Source organism: Dermacentor variabilis, chromosome 7 (genome assembly GCF_050947875.1).
Source record: "Dermacentor variabilis isolate Ectoservices chromosome 7, ASM5094787v1, whole genome shotgun sequence".
Classification (NCBI taxonomy): Eukaryota; Metazoa; Arthropoda; class Arachnida; order Ixodida; family Ixodidae; genus Dermacentor; species Dermacentor variabilis.
In genome coordinates, this window is record NC_134574.1 from 87,857,609 (window position 1) to 87,882,819 (window position 25,211).

Consider the following 25,211-nt stretch of genomic DNA (forward strand, 5'->3'; position numbering starts at 1 on the left):
CAGTCCAGAGTAATCGCTGGGACCCGCGTGCCCTCCACAAAGTTCTACATCATTCGTGTCGCACACACATGCGATCAGATTGCACAAGGTTCGGTCACAGACAGCGGATGGAAGCACAGATAACATTCCAGAAACTTCCGATACATTACACGCCGTCCTGCGCTTCGCGATAACATTTGTTAGGTGGTGAAACGTGTCGCCCGTTATAGACAAACAAGTACACGTGCCGATGTAAAACAAGGTTACATTCAAAACGGACGATTCTTAAGATTTTTAAAAATATTTTTACCGATTTTAGTCCACTCATCGTGGGCATTAGGATGTTGTATTAATTCTTTTTTCAGAGAAACAAAAGCGCCTAGTAAAACGTTAGTGGCTAAATCATCAAGTTTAGCTTGAACTACTAAGCCACCCATTTCAATTGTTCAGCGAGTTCTAGCTTTTCTTTCTTAATTTGTAAGTCTTGCTTCTTCAGTAATAATTTCAGCTATTCTTTGTTTAATTTTAACGTACGCTTTATGACATTATCCATAGAAATAGTTTTATAGCATGTGCTGCCTTAGATTTAACGTGATCAATGTGATTTCGCCAGTTCAGTCTTGGGTCGCGTATTACACCTAGATATTCGATAAAGTCAACTTGCGGAATTATTTCCTACCGGTATTGGAAAGAGATAATAACCGGGACATTCAATGGAAACACAATTAAGGAAGTTTTATTGACACTACGCGACAATCGAATATCTGCAAATCAATCTTCAAGCATTCCTAAGTATGACTGCAGTGTTCTTATCACTCGCAGACGCAAAGAATACTATGTCGTTTGCATAGACATATATTTGTACGGTATCGCGCAATATATTTGAGCTTAATAAAGTGTTAAACAAAATAGGAGAAGACAGGCGGCATGCTGCCGCTTGTGTCGAGCAAGCTTAATGCGTCCCTCTAAATCGACATGTACGCACCATATCGAGCATCCAGGTCTAAACCCAATCTTACATGGGCTTAACAATGTGTCAGCATTTAAAAATTTCATGATACAGATGTGCAGTACCCTCTCTATTATTCGAAGTTAGTGCGATTGGCCTTACATTATACATATTCATTCCCGCTGCTTGATCTTTAAGCAGGGGGATTAGTTTTTACGAGTTTCCATTCAGGAGGTATCCATGCGTTCATGAGGGAGTAATTAACTACATTATGGAGGTCTTCTGGGGTGAGGTCAAACAATATTTTCAACGTGACAGGTGCAATGCCACCTGGAACCGGGGCTGGGCCAGGGAGCAGTTGAACAACGTGCTGAAGCTGTTCCATAGTTACCGCTAAGAAATCATCCTGGGCCACAGCCCCTGCGAAGTTTGCCTGCAGTTGAGTTGTAAAGCGCTGTTCTAAACCTTTATCAACTTATCTCAAGATTCTGACAATTATTTTGGTGACAGAACAACAGAGTCAGTATTTACGGGCACTGAAACATACTTCCGACAGCGGAAGAATCTAAACGGTGCTTTTTATTACCACTTTTCTATGAAATATCCTACCGTTTTTCATCATAACTATCCTTTGGTAATAAAATTGCTTTTTTAAACAGAGCAGCAGCATACTTATATTTACTCCAATTAGTAGGGCACTGATTGAAAATAAGTTTCTTCTATGCAGCTTTCCGGCTTCTATAATCTCGTGCGCAATCAGTGTTCCACCATTGACAATTAGTACTCGCTTTTGTTGATGCGACTACAAATTGAGATTTTATAATGATACCTTTCAATATTGCACAAAGGTTCATCGCTTTAAAATCTGTTTCATTCCTGGTAGAAGACAAAGTTGACTGTAAATTATGTTTAAATTTTGAATCGTCTACCAAAGTCAGCGTATGTGTATTTAAAGAAATCAGGAAGTTGTTAATATCAATGACCATCGGGCGGTGGTCACTACTAGTGGCGGCATCGACCACAGCCCAAGAAGAGATGGAAACGCCTGAGGTAGCAAATGTCAAATCTAGTACAGATCGCGACTGTGAACGCACGAAAGTCGCAACTTCAGCATTTAAACATGTGAAATCGTTAGCCTTAGTCCAATCGCATAAACGTTCTCCAGATGCGTCAGTGCAGAATCTCCATGACACATGATGTTAGTTGAAGTCTGCCGCAAACATGTTTATTTTGCAATAGGCCACTGCGGCATCAAGTGAGCGCGCATCTTGCACCCCAGTGGGAAAGTAGGAGTTAAGCGGAATAGTTATTTCTAATATTAAGATTTCACATTCGGATGATAGATTATGATGTTAAATTTTTGCTTTATGACTGAATATAAACGAAATCAAAACAACTAGTCCACCACCTCGAGAAGGTCTATCCAATCTAAAAGACCCGTAGTCGTTTAAATGAGTCTTCGTCAGCGGGAAAATGAGTTTCTTGTAATAGTATGACGTCTGGAGATAGCTGAGAAAGGAAATATAATAAATATGTAGCAGTAGAAAGTATTGATCGGCAATTCCACAGAAGTATTCTTAGCACCCTATGTTGGCGGTAGACAAACAGCCACAACTACTTGGTCCAGAATACTGTCTTTCAGAAAGTCAGTCCTCGCAAGTTATTCTTTCGCACACTTTTTTGTTTTAGAGTTAGGAGAATTAGGCAGTTCGTTGTTAGGCGATTTTGTGCGTTTAAGAACTCGAGTTTCCGTATCCACATCTCGATTGCCTAGAAAGCCTGAATCAGAATGACATTCGTGATCAACCTGATTTGAAGTCGAAGGTCTTGCTAAATCATCACTGTTAGAGGGAAGATCTGTCTGACACTCAGGTGACTTTGTAAATGATGCGGCCGAATTTCGCGCGTTGTTTTTATTGCTTGAGACATACCAGATAATTGCGTGGATATTGCCGTAGTCAACCAGTCAGATAGGTTTAGTAAAATCTATTCTAATGCTTTTTCCATCGCCTTTTGTAGCACTGTTGCAATTGCCTGGGAAATTGACGAGTCCATGCCAAGTGACTGTCGGGCTGCTACGCCAGCGGAACCCTGGATCCTGCTCTGATGAACTTCCGCAAGAGCTTCTCGACGAGAGCACCGCCTCCTCTCAATTATTTCAATTACCAGGATATCTTTCGATCTTGCAGGGCAATTGCAGTAGCCGGCCGCATGATTTGCATTTGAAACATGCAGTCGTTGCCAATATGGACTTCCTCGCATAAACGAAACGGAGCCCTTGATCGACAGCCAGGAGCGCTGTGTCCGTGCCGCCACCACTTGGGGCATTATAGTGGTCGCTTGTATCTAAGGGTTTTACTCAGTAGATTAATGGCCCTTCCTTTATCTCTGATGGGGCAACCATCCCTGCTAATGTTTCTATGATTGTTTCTGTAGGGACCCTCTTATTGTCTACAAGCCTGCTGCAGCCGTACACGGAAACTACACCTCTGCAAAAAAGATCTCCGGGATTCCTGGTGGACCTAAGCGCATGTCCACACCGCGGACTAGACCTTTGCAGCAAGCTAGGTGAGGAGGGATGAAGAAACTGACCGGTTGCGTGCCCAAGTTAGTGCATTTCAGCAGATCCTCTACACAGGCCTGGTCTGGTGAACAACAGAGGATCCCCCCCTTCCAAATTGTCGGACCTCGGTTATGTGCTGGTGGAAGTACGACGAGACTGCGCGAAGCTCTGATTGTATGGCCTTAGGTTTCTTCATACGAATAACTCCTCAATTCGTAGCTACCAAAGCCACAGGAGTGCTACTGGTTCCACTGCGAAGGAACAATTCCGCTGGTAGATCCTGCGGAGGAATGGAAGCAGACCAGAGGGTAGCTCTCTGGCCCGCGGATGAAACAGATCTCACCATATCGATAAACATCAGCAGTAGCAACAGCCTATTTTATGTCCACTGCAGGACGAAGGCCTCTTCTCTGCTATTTCCAATTACCCCTGTCCTGCGCCAACCATTTCCAACTAGCACCTGCGAATTTCCTAATTTCATCGCACCACTTACTCTTCTGCCGTCCTCTAGTGCGCTTCCCTTCTGTACCCATTCTGTAACCCTAATGATCCAACGGTTACCTAACCTGCGCATTGCATTACCTGCCTAGCGCCATTTTCTTTTCTCTTAATGTCCATTAGAATATCGGCTATACCCTGTCGGTCTCTGATCGAACCCACTCAATTGCAGTCAAAGCGATAACAAAGAGACAATCAATTTGAAAAAAAATTGGAGGACGCTTAAGCTTCGCCTTCAAGAGTGGAACGCGGCAGCGTTCCCGTCGACCCGCCAAGGGGTGTAAGACAATGGGCTACGGCGCAGCGACTACGCGCCCCCCATCGGACGCGGTGAGCGTCGAGCAACGCAGCGTTCGGCGCGACAACGACGCACGCCTGAGCCTTAGAAACAGCTCGTTTCTAAGGCAACACCGCGTTCACTAGAGGAGCTTTTATACCGCTTTGAAGCATCGAACTCGTGGCTCAGTGGTAACGTCTCCGTCTCACACTCCAAAGACCCTGGTTCGATTCCCACCCAGCCCATCTTGGAAGTTGCTTTTTATTTATGAAGTGCCTGCCGTGATTTATCGCTCACGGCCGGCGCCGCGGACGCCGACACCGACGCCGACGACACCGGCTTTTCTGCGACACGAGCTCCTTAACGCTATCGCGTTAAAAGGCAGGTAACCGCCCGCTACTTGTCAGTGAACACGGATGAAGCCCGGACCAAGGCGCACCAGAACGACAGAGGGCTAGCGAAGCAGCAGATCAGGCAGGCCGTGCAGCACGTGCAGGAAGTTGTTGTTGTTGTTGTTGTTGTCTTCGTCATTGTTGTCGTTGCCGTTGTTGTCGCGTGAACCACATGGCACGTACCCCGTCCGCGGTGAGAATGGCATCCACCATCGGCCTTCCTTTCTCCTTGTACTTTACAGATCAAATTACACCTCTTGACATATTAAATAATTGGCCAGGAAAAGAAAATTGAGGATGAACCCATCTCACGACGGCTGTCGATGGTAATGCGTTTAGCACTCTATCAGTGTAGCAACGCACCGTACTGCCCCGTGGAAGCGAGGCATCTGCTGCAGAGGGATTCCTTTATTGTGCTTCCCTAGGAACCCTCGGCACCATCTAATGCCGCCAGTGAATCGTGCGCGTGACCTCTGACATGCATGGCGCGCCGCTGCGTGCGAACTATAGTGTACTAGAACATGGTGGAACGAGCTGAGCGCCTGAGGTTGCGCACTGCTGCGAGGCGCGCGATGAGGAAAAATACTGTGGCGGGGCTGCGATCAACGTGCATTGTGCCGCATCAAGGTCGCGCCGTTAGAAACTGCTGGCGATACTTCTCGGAAAGGTAATTCATACAACTTCGCGCGCTGATATGTGCGTATGGACCACTTGAACGGTGCTCATAATTGCATATGACATGTATTTATGCCTTAGAAATAGATACATTTGTTTCTCTTCTTTATTAAATTTTGAATAGAGGGGAAATCAGACATCTACCCGTTCGTAGCGATTGCTGCAAAGAAAACCCATACGGGTTCCTCGAAAGAAAAGCCTCATAGTTGAAGAAAAATTCGTCCTGGTCCGGGACTCAAACCCGGGACCACTGCCTTTCCAGGGCAGCCGCTCTACCATCTGAGCTAACCAGGCGGCTAGCAGGGCGAAGTCGAATTTGTCGACAACACGAAGCAAAGGCAAGAGTTTGACGTAGTAGTTCTGCGGAAACCCGCAAGGTGGAGAGAAGTAATGAATAAAGGGAAAATCAGACATTTGTGTATTGTTAATGACGCTCGGTGATCGCCCGTGCATTGCGTTCGCAGTGGCGGCTTCCATTCTACTATGGTATTGTACGGTTCCCTTTGGAGAACAACTGTTTTACTTGTTCTTCAAGCGTCATGTATTTATGGTGTGTATTCTTGCACATATAGTTTTCCCATCAGTAGGTCTCGCGAAACGCAGACGGAAAAACATATCTATGCTTCTTGCTTAGATGTTTATAATTTAAAGAAAAGAAGAAGGTAGCTGCGTCCTTCTGCTTTTTCCAGGGGTGTAAATGAAATAAATTATTCTCGAGTCTGATTTCTGAGAAAAACACGTTACGCCTATTTAACATTTCTTACCTAAATGTAATGCCATTCCCAACTGTACGTGAGATGAACTAAGCAGCTTCTGCATCATAAACGGCTGCTTTCAGTTATCTGGTGCACTATCATAAGGACAAACATGAAGCAATTACAAGTACGGCATGCCTCTCATACACGTAGAGGTATTTGTAGATCCGCTGTATTCGTTGATTGATAAGTGTGGTACCACAATGGGCAACCGGTTTTAATGGGTTGCAGAAATGGTGAGACTCAAAACGAATGTTTCTTGGCCTGAATCAAGTTAGCAGATTTGCAGGCGGCCCCAAAACGGGGCACTTATATTGAATGACAGCTGGGAACCTGCTCAGCAGAACCGATTAGCACCCGTGCTTTAATTCTCCCAGGAACTGGTGCGTCTCTGCGCAACAGCCACGACTATCCAGCAGCACAATCGTTCGGAATAGGAGCCCTTACTTGCATTGGTCCCTCACCTAGGGACTTCAGAAGTGCTACATGCACATCTGATGCACTGCATTCGAATGAAAATGGCTACTCGACAATTTCTAATGGTGAATTCTGAAGTCGAACACGATCTGAATGGCAAATACCATTACATTAGACTATATGTTTTTACTTCATTTCGTCTGCTGGCACGTTGAAGGACATCGCCAGACAAGCCACGGAGAATACACTGGTAAAGACTTCCCGGTCTCCCCGATTCAGTATGAGTACATAGGCAATATCTTTTCCCTAACATTGATGTTCATATTAACGTCCACTAATTGCCTCGATTCCGTTTCTCGGAAAGTTGATTGGTACACTTGGGGCTGGTGCAGGTTTTAGAAGAAACACGCTTTATCCGGTCGGGAGTTTTCACTTTTTTAATCAGTTAATTTAGAATATTTGATTATTTTTCCTGTACATATATGTAAAGGATATATATGTCTATGCAGCCTCAGATTTACTTAGAAAGGCACTGGTCATCTGCATCTTTTTGCACCACGCAGTTAATAAACCTGGTTTATTTCACTATAAAACTCTTTTCTTGGATCATTGTCCTTGAACAATATTCCACCAACAAAAAGCATGCTTAAATTGACACTATAGCAATAACATTTTCTTACGTAGCTTCATGTTCCAGAAAAGTGGCATAGGTGGCAAAAATTGCGGTTACTTTTAAAGAACAATATTAAAGATAGCAGTTCACCTGGGTAAAACGAGAATTGGTACCGGCTTACAAGAGTCGTGGGCGTAACAAAGCGAGTACAGCCATAAAAAAAACTACTACTCTAATAGGAATACAGCACAAGAGAGCAGCAGGCAGCGTGTCTCAACCAGAGCAGCTCAGGCAATCTCGAGCTTGCGCCTCCCGGGCGACTGGCGATGTGCCTGCGGCGCCGGGCATTCCTCTTCACTACAATTGCCCCCGACAGGAAAAGGAGCCATCCTGGCGACTCACGGTGAACATAGAATCATGGGGTCATAATACGGCTTCCGGCGTTGCACGTGGATGGTTTCACGACCACGACAGCGTTGGTCCGTAGGTGGCGTGGCAGGCTCGACAATAGAGTTCACAGTGTTGCGTTTCGCCTGCGACACGTGGTTTTGCCGGCGCGACTGCGGCGGGGCGGCAGACATTTTGGCCCGATCGTCGTCGCCGCAACGCTCCCCGCCAGGTGTTTCCAGGCGCGACTGCGGCGATGCGACCGCAAAGGATCACCCTCTCATTACAGTCATTGTGCCCGACCGGCAGCGCTACGACAGTGTGCTACGACATTGTGCTACGACATTGTGCTACGACAGCGCTACGACAGTGTGCTACGACATTGTGCTACGACAGCGCTACGACATTGTACGTTCACGTGCTCGTCTATTGAGGGGTTCCTTCTTGCCCTCAACTGCGAGAGTATAAAGACAGCTGCCCCCGGACGCCAAAAGGAGGGCTCCGATTTCTTCTGTTGAGTAAAGTGCTCTCCCGTCTCTCTTCTTCGGTCAACCTGATCGCCAACTCTTTGCGATGTTAAAATAAACAAGTTGTTTTGTTGTTACCAGTCGACTCATGCTTTGCCGGGACCTTCGGATGCTTCCAGTTGTACCCCAGGCCGCCAGGCCAACGCTACCCTTGGGGCTTGCGACCCAGGTACAACCACGGGCGTCAGCGCCGAGTTCCCAACAGATCGTACCAGCGGTGCGATCCCAAACATCTGGTTGGCAGCGGTGAGATCGCCTCCGACTTCAAACAACTGGTTGCCAGCGGTGAGATCGCCTCCGACTTCAAACAACTGTCTGCCAGCGGTGAGATCGCGACAACGGAGGCCAGCAGCGAAGAGATGCAGTTGACTGTATGCTGAGCAGCTCAACGACGATCCGGGAGCAGTGCAACGAGCCCTGTGTGACGACTGGTTGCCTGCAGCGGAACGACTGCGCGGAATTCCTGCCTGCGAGGTTTGGTGAGTGCGGGACTTTCTTCTTCTGAGCTTTGCCAGGCTTTTGTTAGTGTCAGAAACAGAGCTGGTAATTGTGGTTGTCGTTGCTGCCGGGTTAGTTTGCGGCAAGACAATAGTAAGCAGTAGAGAAAGCAGCATTCAGAGCAGCCATGGATTTGAAGTCGTTGCGCAAACCGAAATTGTTGGAGCTTGCAAGAGAGTTGGGTCTGGATGTCTCGGACAAACTCAGAAAACCAGAACTGATAAAGGCTATTCTTGAGTTAGAGGCTGAGGATGACGAGCTGTCGGAATGCCTTGAGACCATTGAGGAAAGGGAGACTGCAAAAAGACAGGAGCGCGAACTTAAAGAACAAAAAGAGAAAGAAAAAGAAGAGCGCGACCGTCAACACGCTTTGGAAATGAAGCGTCTCGAGATAGAGATAGAACGCGCTCGTAATGGAAGTCAGGCACACGGTGCAGGAGAACGCGTATTGTTCAAAATGACTGACCTGATGCGGCCGTTTAAGCTTGGAGAGGACATTGGTTTGTTCCTGGTTAACTTCGAGAGAACGTGCGAGAAGCAGGGGTTCTCTCGGGAAACGTGGCCACAGCGCTTGCTCACTTTGTTACCCGGCGAGGCGGCCGACGTAGTCGCTCGCTTGGATAGAGAGGAGGCAGAGGATTTCGACAAAGTAAAATCAAGTCTGCTAAAAAAGTACCGGCTGTCTGCGGAGGCGTTCCGTCGGAAGTTTCGGGAAAATGAGAAAGGCAAAAGTGAGTCATATACAGAGTTTGCGTATAGGCTTATGTCGAACATGCAGGACTGGCTCAAAGAAGAGAAAGCGTTTGGTGACCACGATAAAGTTCTGCAGTGCTTCGGGCTAGAACAGTTTTATAGTCGGTTACCGGAGAACGTGCGATACTGGGTCTTGGATAGGCCAGACGTTTGTACGGTGGCTAAAGCCGCTGAGCTAGCCGAGGAGTTTGTGACGCGTCGGGCTCGCGGAGCTAAGGACGGTCAAAAGGGTGAATTTGGCTCGAAGTTTGAGAGGCCGAAGTTCACACCCATGAGAGCAAAGGGGAACACGCGTAGTGCGGATGCGAGTGGAAGCAGTGCGACCGAACCTAAGGAGACGGCGGCAGCCGAAGCCGAACGCAGAAAGCGGTTCGAGATGAGGCAAGCGCGCGTTTGTTATACGTGCCAGAAGCCGGGTCACTTTTCGGCGCAGTGTCCGGAAACAACACCAAAAGTTGTGTTTTTTTCAATAGGCAGCACTGACGAGAACATGAAGCTTCTCGAGCCTTACATGCGAGACCTCCTCGTGAACGGGAAAGAGTGCCGAGTGCTTCGCGATTCCGCAGCTACGATGGATGTAGTTCACCCGTCTTATGTAGAACCCCATATGTTCACGGGCGAGTGCGCGTGGATCAAGCAAGCCGTGGAAGCTCATAGCGTGTGTCTGCCAGTAGCAAAGGTGCTTATTGAAGGACCTTTCGGAGCGCTTGAGACAGAGGCGGCAGTGTCATCTATGCTGCCACCCCAGTACCCGTACCTATTTTCAAACAGGTCCGATCACCTCCTGCGCGAGAAGGGGCTTTTGTTTGGTGAAGCTAGTGTTCAGGCCTTAACCAGAGCGAAGGTTCGGGAGCTCGCTGCAAAGGCGGTAGTTGCGGGGCCGACGTTATCAAACAACGAAAAAGGGTCAGAGGCGCAGCAAGCTGATATTCAGAGCACGCCCGAACTGAATAAACTTGAGTCTGTAACGTTAAAGGCGCCAGATACTGGAGAGGAAACGCCCGACACGGGAAAGTTAGAAGAGCTATCTACTGATTTGCTCATCGCGCCTACGTCAGACGGACTTGATAGGTTGCTAAAAGTCAGCCGGTCGGCTTTGATAGCCGAGCAAAAGAAGGATGGTAGCCTAGAAAACATACGCTGCAATGTCAAAGAAGGTATCGCCAGGAAAACTGCGCGTTTTGTGGAAAGAGGTGGAGTCCTGTACCGGAAGTATCTAGACCGCAGAGGAATGGAGTTCGATCAGCTGATCGTGCCTCAATGCTATCGTCATGATCTGTTGCGCTTGACGCATGGGGGTTCGTGGTCCGGACACCTAGGAGTTAAGAAAACTAAGGACCGTCTCTTGCAAGAGTACTATTGGCCAGGGTGTTTTCGGGACGCAGACCATTTCGTGAGGACATGTGACACTTGTCAGCGGGTGGGCAAACCAGGGGACAAATCAAGGGCGCCGTTGAAATTGGTACCTATCATAACGGAGCCTTTTAGACGGCTCGTTATTGATACAGTGGGACCTCTGCCGGTAACAGCCACGGGGTACAGACACATTTTGACTGTGATCTGCCCAGCGACAAAGTTCCCTGAAGCAGTGCCGCTTAAAGAACTCAGCTCAGTTGAGATAGTCAATGCACTACTGTCCATATTTGCGCGAGTTGGTTTTCCTGCAGAAATCCAATCAGATCAGGGCACAGTGTTTACTAGCGCTTTGACGACAACTTTTCTCGAAAGGTGTGGGGTAAAGCTGCTACACAGCTCAGTGTACCACCCACAGTCGAATTCCGTTGAGAAGCTCCACTCCGTCATGAAGCGCGTGTTGAGAGCATTGCGTTTTGAACATCGAACTGACTGGGAGCTGTGTCTGCCTGGGGTGATGTTTGCTTTAAGGACCGCGCCGCATGCAGCTACGGGGTTTTCGCCAGCTGAACTGGTGTACGGTCGCTCGCTTCGATCTCCGCTTCGCATGCTTCGAGAATCATGGGAAGGCAGGGGCGACGACCCAGTCGTGGTGGAGTACGTACTTAAGCTCCTCGAACGCTTAAGAAGGGCACAGGAGTTGTCAGGTGAAGCAATGACAAAGGCCCAGCAGAGGGCCAAGGTTTATTATGATCGGACAGCCAGGGCCCGTCGTTTTGAGGTGGGCGATGAGGTCATGATATTGCGCACATCGCTAAACAACAAACTAGACGTGCAGTGGGAGGGCCCAGCGCGAATTGTTCAGAAACTGTCGGACGTTAACTACGTGGTAAGTCTGCCAGGAAAGCGGAAAGCACAGCAAGTTTACCACTGTAATCTGCTCAAACCTTATAGACAAAGGGAAGCAGTGGTGTGCATGATGGTAAACGTTCCTGAAGAGCTTCCGGTCGAGCTTCCAGGACTAGGCTCAGTGACGAACAGGGAAGACACCGGTCAAGTCATTAGTGACCTTATCAGTAAAGCACCGCTGTCACCCGAGCAGAAAACCGAACTACACCAGCTATTACAAGAGTTTCAAGGTCTGTTCTCTGAGAGGCCTGGTAGGACTTCTGTACTTACTCATGATATAGAACTTACCTCCCCAGAGCCAGTACGATCCAAGGCGTATCGGGTGTCACCCCGCCAGAGCGATATTATGGAGGCTGAGGTAAAGAAAATGCTACAGCTCGGTGTTATTGAGGCAGGTGAGAGTGATTATACCTCCCCTTTGATTTTAGTTGAGGTACCGGGCAAGGAACCTCGTCCTTGCGTCGACTACCGCAGGCTTAATTCCATCACTAAGGATCAAATTTATCCGATCCCTAACATCGAGGAGCGCCTTGAGAAAGTTAGTAGCGCTCAGTTTATTTCCACCCTAGATCTTGTCAGGGGTTATTGGCAGGTTCCACTTACAGAAGAGGCTAGTAGGTATGCGGCGTTCATTTCACCAATGGGAACATTCCGTCCTAAAGTGTTGAGTTTTGGTTTGAAGAACGCGCCATACTGTTTTTCAAGCCTCATGGATAAAGTGTTGAGGGGACAGCAAGAATTCGCTTTACCGTATCTAGACGACGTAGCGATATTCTCCGCATCCTGGTCTGAGCATATGGCACACTTGCGGGCAGTGCTAACCCGCCTGCGCGAAGCGGGCTTGACAGTAAAGGCTCCTAAGTGCCAGTTAGCACAGGCCGAGGTTGTCTACCTCGGTCACGTGATTGGTCAGGGTCGTCGCCGCCCCTCTGAAATAAAAGTGGCCGCTGTGCGAGACTTTCCGCAACCGCGCACAAAGACCGATATTCGGTCGTTCTTGGGTGTCGCCGGCTGCTATCAGAGGTACATTCCCAGGTACTCTGATATCGCGGCTCCCCTGACGGATGCTCTAAGAAAAACAGAGCCTCAAACAGTCGTCTGGGACGAGACAAAGGAAAGAGCTTTTAGCGCCCTAAAGAGTGCCCTAACAAGCCAGCCTGTGCTACTTTCGCCAGACTATACAAAAGGGTTCATTGTTCAGTGCGATGCTAGTGAGCGAGGCATGGGCGTTGTACTGTGCCAACGGGAAAAGGGAGAAGTAGAACACCCCGTCCTGTATGCTAGTCGTAAGCTGACCAGTCGTGAGCAGGCGTATAGCGCCACCGAGAAAGAGTGTGCATGTCTCGTGTGGGCCATTCAGAAATTGTCATGCTATCTAGCCGGCTCGAGGTTTATCATTGAGACGGATCACTGCCCTCTCCAATGGCTGCAGACCATCTCTCCCAAAAATGGCCGCCTCCTGCGCTGGAGCCTCGCTTTACAACAATATTCCTTTGAGGTGCGTTACAAAAAGGGGAGTCTCAACGGTAACGCCGATGGCTTAAGTCGAAGCCCCTAACGTAGGAATCAGCCTCAAAATTGTTGGTTACTGATGTTTTTCTTCCTGAGGCAGGATTTTTTTTAACATATTGCTTTTGTTTAGTGTTTCAAAGTGATGATATGCTTTCTAGTGCAATTTTTCAATTTGTGGACGCGTTCTGAGTGATGCTAGACTACTGTAAGGAACTAGGCAGTGGTATAAAAAGGGGAAAGAGCCTGGCAGGGCTTAGTGAGGGTTGTGCCGTGCTTGCTGACTGAGCGGTTGAGTTTCAGCGTAGTTCTAACGCTTGCCGGGAACGAGAACAAAAATGTGAACTCTCCCGAAGTCACTTTGCAGTGTCCCGTGCGAACCTGAACGAGAGAACGAGGCCTTCTCTGTGCGCTGCGCTCAAGAAACGTCGAGGGACGCCCGACTTCGGTTATGAGCATCATCGAGTGACATCCCTCCGGACAGCGGATGCAGTCCCCTGTCCATCGGGATCTCCTTTCCCCGGCGGGGCGGTCTGTTGCGTTTCGCCTGCGACACGTGGTTTTGCCGGCGCGACTGCGGCGGGGCGGCAGACATTTTGGCCCGATCGTCGTCGCCGCAACGCTCCCCGCCAGGTGTTTCCAGGCGCGACTGCGGCGATGCGACCGCAAAGGATCACCCTCTCATTACAGTCATTGTGCCCGACCGGCAGCGCTACGACAGTGTGCTACGACATTGTGCTACGACATTGTGCTACGACAGCGCTACGACAGTGTGCTACGACATTGTGCTACGACAGCGCTACGACATTGTACGTTCACGTGCTCGTCTATTGAGGGGTTCCTTCTTGCCCTCAACTGCGAGAGTATAAAGACAGCTGCCCCCGGACGCCAAAAGGAGGGCTCCGATTTCTTCTGTTGAGTAAAGTGCTCTCCCGTCTCTCTTCTTCGGTCAACCTGATCGCCAACTCTTTGCGATGTTAAAATAAACAAGTTGTTTTGTTGTTACCAGTCGACTCATGCTTTGCCGGGACCTTCGGATGCTTCCAGTTGTACCCCAGGCCGCCAGGCCAACGCTACCCTTGGGGCTTGCGACCCAGGTACAACCACGGGCGTCAGCGCCGAGTTCCCAACAGATCGTACCAGCGGTGCGATCCAAACAACAGGCGATGTCTGCGCTACAACACGGTAGGGTCCTTGATATTTGGAGACAAGCTTGGATGAGAGTCCAGCAGGAACGGCGGGAACCCATAAGCCACACAAGGGAGTCTGGAAGAGAGAGACAATGCGGGTGATCATCGTCAAGTCAAGATTTTTATTTCCATTGGTCGACGGCTGTAAAGGAACGGGCGAGCTGACGGCATTCCTCTGCGCGGCGGGCAGCTTCAGCGAGGGGCGTACATTCGGATGAGTCGGGTCTGTACGGAAGAATGGTGTCGAGGGTGGTCTGAGGTTCGCGGCCATAAAAGAAAATAATTGGGAGAAGTTTGTGGGCGCCTGTGGTGCAGTGTTGTAGGCGAACGTGATGACTGGCAAAATGAGGTCCCAATCAGTGTGATCAGAGGCGACGCATTTGGAGAGCATGTCGCCAAGGGTGAGGTTAAATATTTCCGTCAGACCATTAGTTTGAGGATGGTAGGTGGTGGTGGTGCGATGAACGATGAACGATGAACGATGCGACATCCAGCAAGGAGCGCGTTTACGATTTCGGAGAGGAATACACGTCCTCTATGACTTAAAAGCTCACGATGTGCACCGTGACGGAGAATCAAGTTTTTCAGGAGGAAGGATGCTATATCGCGAGAGGTGGCAGCAGGCAGAGCGGATGTTTCTGCGTATCGCGTCAAATGGTCGATGGCGACGACTATCCAGCGGTTCCCGGAAGCCGTGCTCGGAAGGGGTCCATACAGGTCAATGCGATCGAAGGGCGTGGCAGTACACGGGATTGGTTGCAGTGGACCAGAGACATGCTGAGCAGAAACCTTGCGGCGTTGGCACTGAGGGCACGACCGAATGTACTTGCACACAAAGGTTTACATGCCACGCCAATAAAACCTGGAGCGAAGCCGGCTGTACGTCTTGAAGACACCCGCATGTGCACACTGCGGGTCAGTATGGAAAGCAGAACATATTTCACCACGAAGATGTCGAGGTATAACCAGCAACCACTTGCGGACGCCAGAGACGTAATTCCGCCGATAGAGAAGTCCATCCCGAATTTTGAAGTGAGATGCTTGACGGCGCAAAGCTCGAGAAGGTGAAGGAACAGTCGACGGGTTTCGAACGAAGCTGATAAGAGTACTAATCCTGGCATCCTTGGGTTGCTCCGAAGCCATGTCGCAGCCTGCTGGGAAGGAAAGTACTTGGTCAACGGCAGAGAGGCAGGCATCGCTTTCGGTTGACACGGGCGAACGGGAAAGTGCGTCGGCATCGGTGTGGCGGCGGCCAGACCTCTAGATAAAGCGCACGTTGAAATCTTGCAACCGCAAAGCCCAGCGAGCTAATCGACCTGAAGGTCCTTCAGCGTGGACAGCCAACAAAGTGTATGGTGATCTGTAATCACGTCGAAGGGGCGGCCATAGAGGTAGGGTCGAAATTTACCAAGTGCCCCAGATTATGGCCAAACATTCCTTCTCCGTAACGGAATAATTCTTCTCGGCTTTGGTGAGGGTGCGGCCTGCGTAGGCAACGACGGACTCGTCGAATCCAGATTTGTGCTGCGCGAGCACAGCGCCGAGTACAACACCGCTGGCGTCGGTGTGTACTTCGGTCGGAGCTGTCGAGTCGAAGTGACGCAGTATAGGCGGCGAAGTCATTAGACGACGCAACTCTTGGAAGGCATCGTCACAAGCGGACGACCAGGCGTAGTCATTCAAATCGCTCCGTAGAAGCTGATTCAAGGAAGCGGTGATGGACGCAAAATTCCGAATGAAGCGGCGAAAGTAAGAACACAGGCTAAGGAAGCTGCGAAGTTCTCTTACGGAGGAAGCTTTGGCAAAATGAGCAACTGCACGGAGCTTGGCGGTGTCAGGAAGAATACCGTGTTTAGATACTACATGGCCAAGGATGGTGAGCTGACTTGCGCCAAAATGGAATTTCTTGAGGTTGAGCTGAAGACCGGCCGCAGTTAGGCAGTGCAACACTTCCTCCAGCCTACAGAGATGGGTGGGGAAATTGGGCGAAAAAATAACCACATCATCTAAGCAGCACAGGCACGTTTTCCACATGAGACCATGCAAAAGATTGTCCATCATACGCTCAAATGTTGCGGCGGCGTTGCAAAGCCCGAAAGGCATGACACGAAGTTCATATAGGCCATCTGGTATTACAAAGGCCGCTTTAGGTTGGTCTTCGGGTGCCATGGGGACTTGCCAATAGCCGTTGCGTAAGTCGATAGAAGAGAAAAACTCCGCGCCTTGGAGACAGTCAAGGGCGTCGTCATTTCTCGGAAGAGGGTAAACATCTTTACGAGTTATTTTGTTAAGACGACGGTAATCAACACAGAATTGTATCGATCCATCTTTCTTCTTAACAAGAACAACGGGAGATGCCCAGGGGTTGTCCCAAGGCTGAATGACGCCGCGCTTGAGCATGTCAGCTACTTGGTCGTCGATAACACGGCGCTGAGTCACAAATACGCGATATGGTGTTTGTCGCAGTGGCGCACTGGTACCCGTGTCGATGCGATTACAAACAATTGACGTGCGGCCCAAGGGAACATGCTGGCAGTCGAAAGACGAACGGAATTTGTCGAGAAGGCGTAGAAGCTGGGCGCGTTGAGAAACAGTCAACGTATCGGCGATGGAGCTATGTAAAACATCGGGCGAAGTCGGCTCCTGCGCGGGGTTACAGGTCACAACGGCGACCTCATGAGTGGCGATGGGACCAGTTTGCATGTCAATGACGGCAGCGGGGTCGACACACTGGGCACGGCCAGCGCACTCCCCACGAAGCAAAGTGAGAGGACAGGGTAATCGGTTGGCGACGAGCAATCTGCTGACGCCGGCATGAACGTCCAAAAGAGCGAAAGGCAGCGGGGAACATTTGCGACGAGCGAAAATTGCAGATGGCGTAAAAAGTGCGCTGGCAGTACGAAGTGACACGTTAAACAGTGGCGTCGTGACTTTTCTGAGCGAACGGCAAAGTTTGGCACTAATAACTGAAACTGCGGCACCAGTGTCAACGAGGGCGAGTGCAGCGACGCCGTCCACATATACGTCAATAACATTAGTCGGAGAAGGGAGATGCCTTGGTCTGTTCGTGGGTGACGCAGTTCTTGCCTCTGGAACTGCGACGATTAGTTTTCCCGTTCCGGCGAAGAAGGACGACGGCGCATCGGCGAAAGCGAGCCGCGTCGAGGCGATGACGAACGGCGGTCAACAAGAGGGCGATGGTCCGAGTAGGAAGACATCGGGCCGGGGTTCTGAGACTGAGACGCGGAGCATGACGGGTATGGGTAAACGTATGGTGTGGCGTCGAAGCTACGGCGGTAGGACGTTGCGCGGCGACGACAAAATCGTGCAACGTGGCCAGGTACACCACACGCAAAACATATTAACCGGTTGTCAGGAGTGCGCCATTGTCCACTGCTGTACCGCGGCTGAACGAAGTGAGGAGCTGGACGCAGCGGTACGACCGATGGGGATGGCGCGAAGGTCGGAGGTGGTGGCCGCGCGAGAGCCTCGGCATAGCTGAGAGGTGCAGTCACCTCGGGAAAAGCAACTGGAGTCGGCACAGACGGAATCTCGTGGGCAGAAGGGAGAGCTGCACCCACTTGCTCCTGGATGACCTGACGAAGGTTGGCCGGCAAAGGCGAAGGTGGTGGCGTGGCTGAGGACAGCAGCGAAAGCTGACGAGCGACCTCAGCACGGACGAACTCTTTTATCTGGCCAAGCACGGAGTCCATCTCAGGAGCCGCGGTCATGCTCGCGAGGGTTTCGTCGGACGCAGGGGGGCGCCACGTGAGAAGGCGCTGTCTGCAGAGCTCGTCGAAACTCTGGCAAAGCTCAATGACCTGAGAGACAGTGCCTGGGTTTTTGGAGAGGAGCATATGAAAGGCATTATCGGAAATGCCCTTCATGATGTGACGTACCTTGTCCGCCTCCGCCATCGTCGGGTTGACACGCCGGCAGAGGTCGACGATGTCCTCTGTGTAGCTGGTGAAGGTTTCACCAGTTTGCTGGGTTCGGCTTCGTAGGCGTTGTTCTGCGCGAAGTTTGCGCACGCCAGGGCGGCCGAAAACTTCTGCGATGCCGGTTTTGAAGCTAGCCCACGTGCGGAGATCGGCTCCGTGGTTTTTGAACCACAGCTTGGCGACGCTCGATAAATAGAAGATCGCGTTGCAGAGCTTTAGGGGATCGTCCCATTTGTTGGTATTGCTGGTGCGTTCATACGATTCCAGCCAATCTTCAACGTCTTTCTCATCGGTGCCGCTGAAGATATCAGGATCCCGCTGACGCTGGGCACCGGCACATACGATGGCTGGAGTAACCGGTGGGGATGTCGGGCTGGGGTCGTCAGGCATGGCGGATGGCAGAGTTCGGGTGCGTAATTCCAGGTTGGGGAAAACCGTAGCACCTACACCAGAATCTAATAGGAATACAGCACAAGAGAGCAGCAGGCAGCGTGTCTCAACCAGAGCAGCTCAGGCAATCTCGAGCTCACGCCTCCCGGGCGACTGGCGATGTATGTGCGGCGCCGGGCATTCCTCTTCACTACACTACACAGACTTTCTGGGAGAAAAGCCAGGCGTCCGCCAGAGTCCGCGCAACGAACGCACGCTTGCTGGCAGACGACACATTTGACAACGACACCAGTATTGAATACGTCATGTTGTATAGCCTATGCTTAAAATATGTATACGTAGGAAAAAGGTGTCAATACATTTGCAGCTGAAATAAAGCACTTTTATAAGAGCGTATGCACGCAACCGGTCTTAGCGCCCGCAGCGAAATTACGTTGAATATGCCGCGAAGTGCGTCTCCGCCCCAATCCAGTTCGCTCGCAGCGCCCTCGCACAATTCTCCCACACGCGGCGCCTCATCGGGAGAGCGCCGTTAGGCCCACTTGACCATTTTCTAACACACTCTAGTGCGAACGCTGAGAAACGCGTCATGCGGCAACCGGGCTTCTCTCTAACGCTTCTTTCTCGACATGCTGCGCCATCTGGTAGCTCTGCCTAGAAGTCCACGCGTGGCATCCGAGACGAGAAGCTTGGCGCGCCGGTGCGTGCGAACGCTGAGCAGTGTTCCCTCACGGGCCGAGCGCTCAGTAGGTGTCTTCGATTATGCAGTCCCGAACTGTCCGCAAACAGTCTGCGGCTTCGTCTGACTAGCCATGACGGAAGAGCGCGTCACAGTCACGTGGTCCTGCTGTCGGAGACTGCCCGATCTTTCTTTCAAAAGTACCGCGACCAGAAGTCACTCTCCTGGCTGCCGTCTTCTGCATAGCTGCGTAGATAGCCCCCTACACAGCGAATTCATTAGCCTGGCGTCCGAAGTGGTGCAGTCTCAGATGCCACGTCACTGACACCACCATAAAGCTTGCATAGTGGTATCGCAGCCTGAGCTCATAGAACGTGTTCGCAAAGCGCAGTTTACGTCATCGTCTCGCTCTTCGTGCCCCTTAGCCGCTGTATTTAAGTTGGCTAATTGCCAGCGAAATTTAAGCGGAATTCACACACGGACATAAGCAAAATCGCGGTCATGCCACGTTGCTGTTCATGCAGAAAGCAGCCGCCTACATCCTCAAAGCGCGTCAGACTGTCTGCTAATTAAAATGCTGACGCGTGTATAGGACAGAGCGCGTGTGCCGCGTCTAGTAATTCATATAACAACCTGCACATTCTCCATAAATTTCATCCCGAAGAATATACGGACACATGCCCATGTTGTGGAGCCACGTCAACCTTACACCACATCTCATGGGCATGCACGGCATGTACACAAAAGACAAACACAGAAATTACGCAGCATGCACAATGGGAGGCGGCGCTGTCCACTTCACAGGAAGTGGTCCAAAGGGCCATCATCCGGCAAGCAAGACGGCGCGCTGAAGAAAGTGAGGCCCTTATCTAGGGGTTCCACCCATTGAGCGTTTTATTCTTCAATAAAGTTGTTCTACTTCAGGACGTAAAAAAGAAAATGCTCGAACTTTGCAGCAGAAGAAAAAATCGGCGTGAAATAGCCGCATGCAATATTATATGCTCCCTCACACACCGCTTTCACTCTCCTGAAAAGCAAAACCTACCTCTTTACTACACATATAGCAGTGAGCATGACAGATTTCGAGAAGCACATCAATAAAAGCACGCATGTGCGCCTGATCGCTGTGCTTCTGTCTTAAAAGACACGAAGACTAAAGTTGGCGCAATCCGACCACTTACTCGTGAAAAACTGGCATTATGGCATCCAAAGTACCGTTGTAACAGAAGCACTAGCCGAGTGCACTGTATTTGCCATCTGGAACGCGCAAAGTACGCAGAAGCACACGGCATCTTGCACAACATGGCGTATAAAGCCGCGCTCATCTTTTTAAGACAGCAGTCGCCCGCTAGTTGCTTGCGCTTGTGCGAGCAAACATGTGCTGACTGCTCCGAGACTAAGCGGGCAGTCCGCGACTCCCGGTCAGTGAAGAACGAACGCGAATCTGGCAGCTCTCGGACTGGTGGGCGGGCTTTCCAAAGCTCTTCGAGGAAATCGAATGCAGGACAGCAGTCTCAAGGCAGTCCTGGACTGTCGGGTCCAGTGGTACATGCTCAGTTACCCAAGTTGACGAGAGGTTCATCGAAGAGCGGCCTATGCCCAGTGCATTTGTGGCGCAGCCTGCTAATGCATAGAATTGCTGTCCTTGAGTAACCCTTATGGCGTGGGTTCGATGCCCCATAAGCAACGGAGAAAATTAAGGGATATTTTTCGTCATTGTATTAGGCGTCTAGGTGGCAAGGCTTAAAGCCTTCCCTACATCTGTTGGACAAATAAAGTTTTACAATCAAATCCAATCGTCATTGTAGAGCGGCACATACCCAGAATGAATGAATTACCCCAGAGGAAGGGTGAGGCTGTCTCCGTTTTATTAACGAACGTCCTGGAGGCAGCTAATTGGGGGCCGCACGACGCTTGTGGCTGTCGTGGAGCCGATCGCCGACGGGTGGTGCCGCCGGGTCCTGGAGGAACAAAAACAGTGCTCGCCAGAGCTGGATGGCATGGTCCGGGGACATGGTATCCGGGCAAGCCGAAGTTCGGAGAGAAGAAGGCCAGGGTCCCCGCTGTAGGGTGGCTAGGGCACGAAGCCTCGGTGGGATATCGCATACCCAGTGACACAAACCTAGTTGCCCAAGTTGGCGTTCACAGAAGAGCGGCACTACACAGTGATCCAAATTGATATCAAATAGGCTCATTGAAGAAAAGCACTGACCGAGTGCCACATACTCAGTGATTCAAGTTGGCCTGAAAGAGTTTCTTTTAACAGCGGTGCCTACCCAGTCCCTCATCTACAGTGATCCACGTCGGCGTGGAAGAGGTTCGTTGAAGAGCGGCACGTATGTACACATTGTCACATACTCAGTGACCAAAGTTGGTACGATGGTTGGTTTCTAACCCTATTACCGCAGCATAGCTAGCCGGATGCGCTAACCATTGGTCCACGGACTACCCAGTGGCCCAGGCATAGGCGGCAAAATGGTTAGATACAAATTGTACTTCATAGACAGATAGACCCTGGGAAATGCGTGAAGTGCCCCAAGAATGCTGACGGATTAAAATTGGCGCAAAAACCGCTGAAGACTGTCGCCGTTAATCCGATAAGCGTTGGATCAGTGAAGCGACAAATCATATCGCCGCTGACCGGTTTTCCATAGCCCTTGTCTTGTGGACTATCGAGATTTGACGCTCTAGGAAATTTAAAAACTCACTGGATAGTTACGGGTGTATAACGCGAATGTTTAAACGTTAGCTGTGATGTGGGTTAGGCACGTTCGTTCCCGACTTCGAGCTCGCCGAATCATTTATGGGACTGAAGTTCTCGTTGCTACTGTGGCATATCTGTGTAAAGGATGGTTTACAGCTTTCCCGCTTGCTGCTCTCGGATGCTAGAGCACTCGCCGGCCTTTTAAACACAGCCGAACGCGCCATGACAACGTGATGGGAAGACGACAATGGGATGACATTTCCGAAATGGGGAAGATGGTATAACTATGACAGCACGACGACGAGGGCGTGAGGAGAATTGGATGACGACGCTGGTATGACGAAAATCGGATCAAGCTGGAATGACGAGGCTGAAACGATCATGACAATACTTTACAAAGAATGCATTACGATGGTGGCATGATAACGGTCAATCACGGCTGAATGACGGTAAGATGACTCTGAAACGAGGAAGATAGCTAGTAGAAGGACGACAACCTGACGACGATCACATGAAGTGAATTGGATGACGACAAGTGTGTGACGATGATGGCAGGACTGAACGACGACGGCTATACGACAGTAACCTTATGACAATGATGACCTGACGACGACGGTGAGGGAATGAGTGAGTGAGTGAAACAACTTTATTTGGTCCACAATAGACGCGAGTACATTTACTTAGGACAGGTAGCGACCGCAGATCCAGATCATGAGACTGAAATAATCAGAAGAATAAGAATGGGCTGCGGTGCGTTTGGCAGGCATTCTCAGATCATGAACAGAAGGTTGCCATTATCCCTCAAGCGAAAAATGTATAACAGCTGTGTTTTACCAGTGCTCACGTGCGGGGCAGAAACCTGGAGGCTTACGAAAAGGGTTCTACTTAAATTGAGGACGACGCAGCGAGCTATGGAAAGAAGAATGATAGGTGTAACGTTAAGGGATAAGAAAAGAGGAGATTGGGTGAGGGAACAAACGCGAGTTAATGACATCTTAGTTGAAATCAAGAAAAAGAAATGCGCATGGGCAGGACATGTAATGAGGAGGGAAGATAACCGATGGTCATTAAGGGTTACTGACTGGATTCCAATGGAAGGGAAGCGTAGCAGGGGACGGCAGAAAGTTAGGTGGGCGGATGAGATTCAGAAGTGTGCAGGGACAACATGGCCAGAATTAGTAGATGACCGGGCTAGTTGGAGAAGTATGGAAGATGCCTTTGTCCCTGCAGTGGGCGTAACCATGCTGATGATGATGATGATGAGACGCGAGTAAACTCGACGTCCCCTGGCTAGGGCCACTCGGGGACCATCAGGTGAAACCTGACGGCCCTCTCGCGAGTCTTCTGGACGGCGAGGATTTGAGAGGTCTGGTCCTGGGCCCTAATTAGCTTCAACATTTCCTCTTGGGCGAAAGGGGGACCGGAAGAGGCGCAGCCCCACAGGACATGCTCGAAGTCCACATAACCACCACACAGAGGGCAGTCCCGGCTTGGGAGCCGTTCGGGGTACATTGTGTGCAGCGCCGCGGGGCTCGAGTAAGTGCTTGTTTGCAGAAGTCTGAGAGTGACTGTCTGGGCCATGCACAGCGAGAAATGCGGCAAAGGAGTCTTCTTGATAGATAATTATGTTTGCAGATCTCGTTGTACGAGCAGAGAGGCTCGGGTCACCCAGGAGAGGACGACGGTGTGACATGATTCAATTGACAATGGAACGACCGCGACGACATCACGACGGCGCTATGGCATTGAACGCATGACAGGAACAACGGCGTCATAATCCCAATTGAATGACGACAGCATGATGACGATAGAATTACAAAGGAATTACGTTGACGGAACAATGAAGGCGGTGTGACGACGATGGCATAAAGAATAGAATCAAGAGTGTCCGACGCCGATGGCATGACGAAGACGGCGTCACCATAAGTGTACGACGACGATGGCGTAACGACTGCGTGACGACGATTGCGTGACGAGAATCGGGTGTTGACGACTATATACGATGACGGCGTCAGATGCCGTGAGGACGATCAACGTGACCACGATGGCACATACCCAGTAGCACGAAAACATGAGGACCCAGTGGCACATAACATACTCGTGGGAAATGTAGATTGTTTATAACTTCCGCCGTCGATAACACTACTTGATAATGGCGGCACGAATTATTGTCGGCATGACAGCGTGATTGCAACAACGTTTGCCCCGCGACAACAATGATGTGACGATGAAATTATGAAGATGGAGATGGCGGCACGATGACGATGGCAGCATGTCCAAGATGACCTGACGACTGACAGCAGGACGAAACGACGTGACGACGTCGGCATGAGGACAGCGTGACTACGATGGCATGAAAACTGTTTCACAGCTGCGCTTTCCTCTCCGTTCGTTTACTCCACAAAGGCCAGATACTCATTCGAACATTTAGTTTAAGATCATCCACTCCATCACACACGCACATCACACGCACTTTCTGATCACACGCACCCTATGATCAGGACAGCGCACATTCAGTGGCATGACGACCAAGTGGTACACACCCAGCGGCAAATAACACACAGGAAAAGCGCACTTATATTGCACAATCGCCGTCGGTCTTAGCGATGCTGTAGTAAGCTGGCAGGGCAAACCGGCGCGGTAAGAGACGTGAAGCGGACTTTGGCGGCAGAGACGATTACAACCGTTATTCCAGGTGGCGTTGTGCAAAACACCGCTTCATATGGATGAGCAGCGACGTCACGAGTATGAAGACGATGTTTGATGTTTATCGAGGGAAAAAAGCTATTTTCCCGGACACCAGCCGCCAATGTACATGCCGCTATATATGACGTCAGCGGTTTCCTTCGACACTGATCCTGATTTGGCAAGTTTTGTGCCGCTTTAGACAGTGTATACCGATAGTATCTCTCACCGTTATCTGTGCACGTGCGTAGCACTGTGGTGGCGGTTGACATTAGCCTGCACAGAAATGCCTTTCTTTCCCCTGCTGTCTTAGCTACAAATCCTGAACTCAAGGAACAAATTTATGACGCCTTTTTGGCGTTAATCCACAATGAAATACATTGATTGATGGCAAGACACGCTCTGATTCGGCACATCTTGAGCGTGACGCAGCCTATCCAGGTCTTGTCACGTTATACATCAAAAATTCATTGTGGCATTTACCACAATACCAGTTTACCAGTTTTGCACTACAAACCTATTCGTTTTCGCTTTGTAAATATTTGCCGTGTTTATCCTTTTGGCCCAT

The 25,211-nt window shown here is 50.2% G+C and overlaps 1 non-coding gene across 1 annotated transcript; it reads right to left on the minus strand.

The window, feature by feature from the left end:
• Nucleotides 1–5,552: 5,552 nt before the first annotated feature.
• On the minus strand, nt 5,553–5,627 carry TRNAS-GGA (transfer RNA serine (anticodon GGA)). The gene has a single exon. It is a non-coding gene; the product is annotated as a tRNA-Ser (tRNA).
• Nucleotides 5,628–25,211: the final 19,584 nt, after the last annotated feature.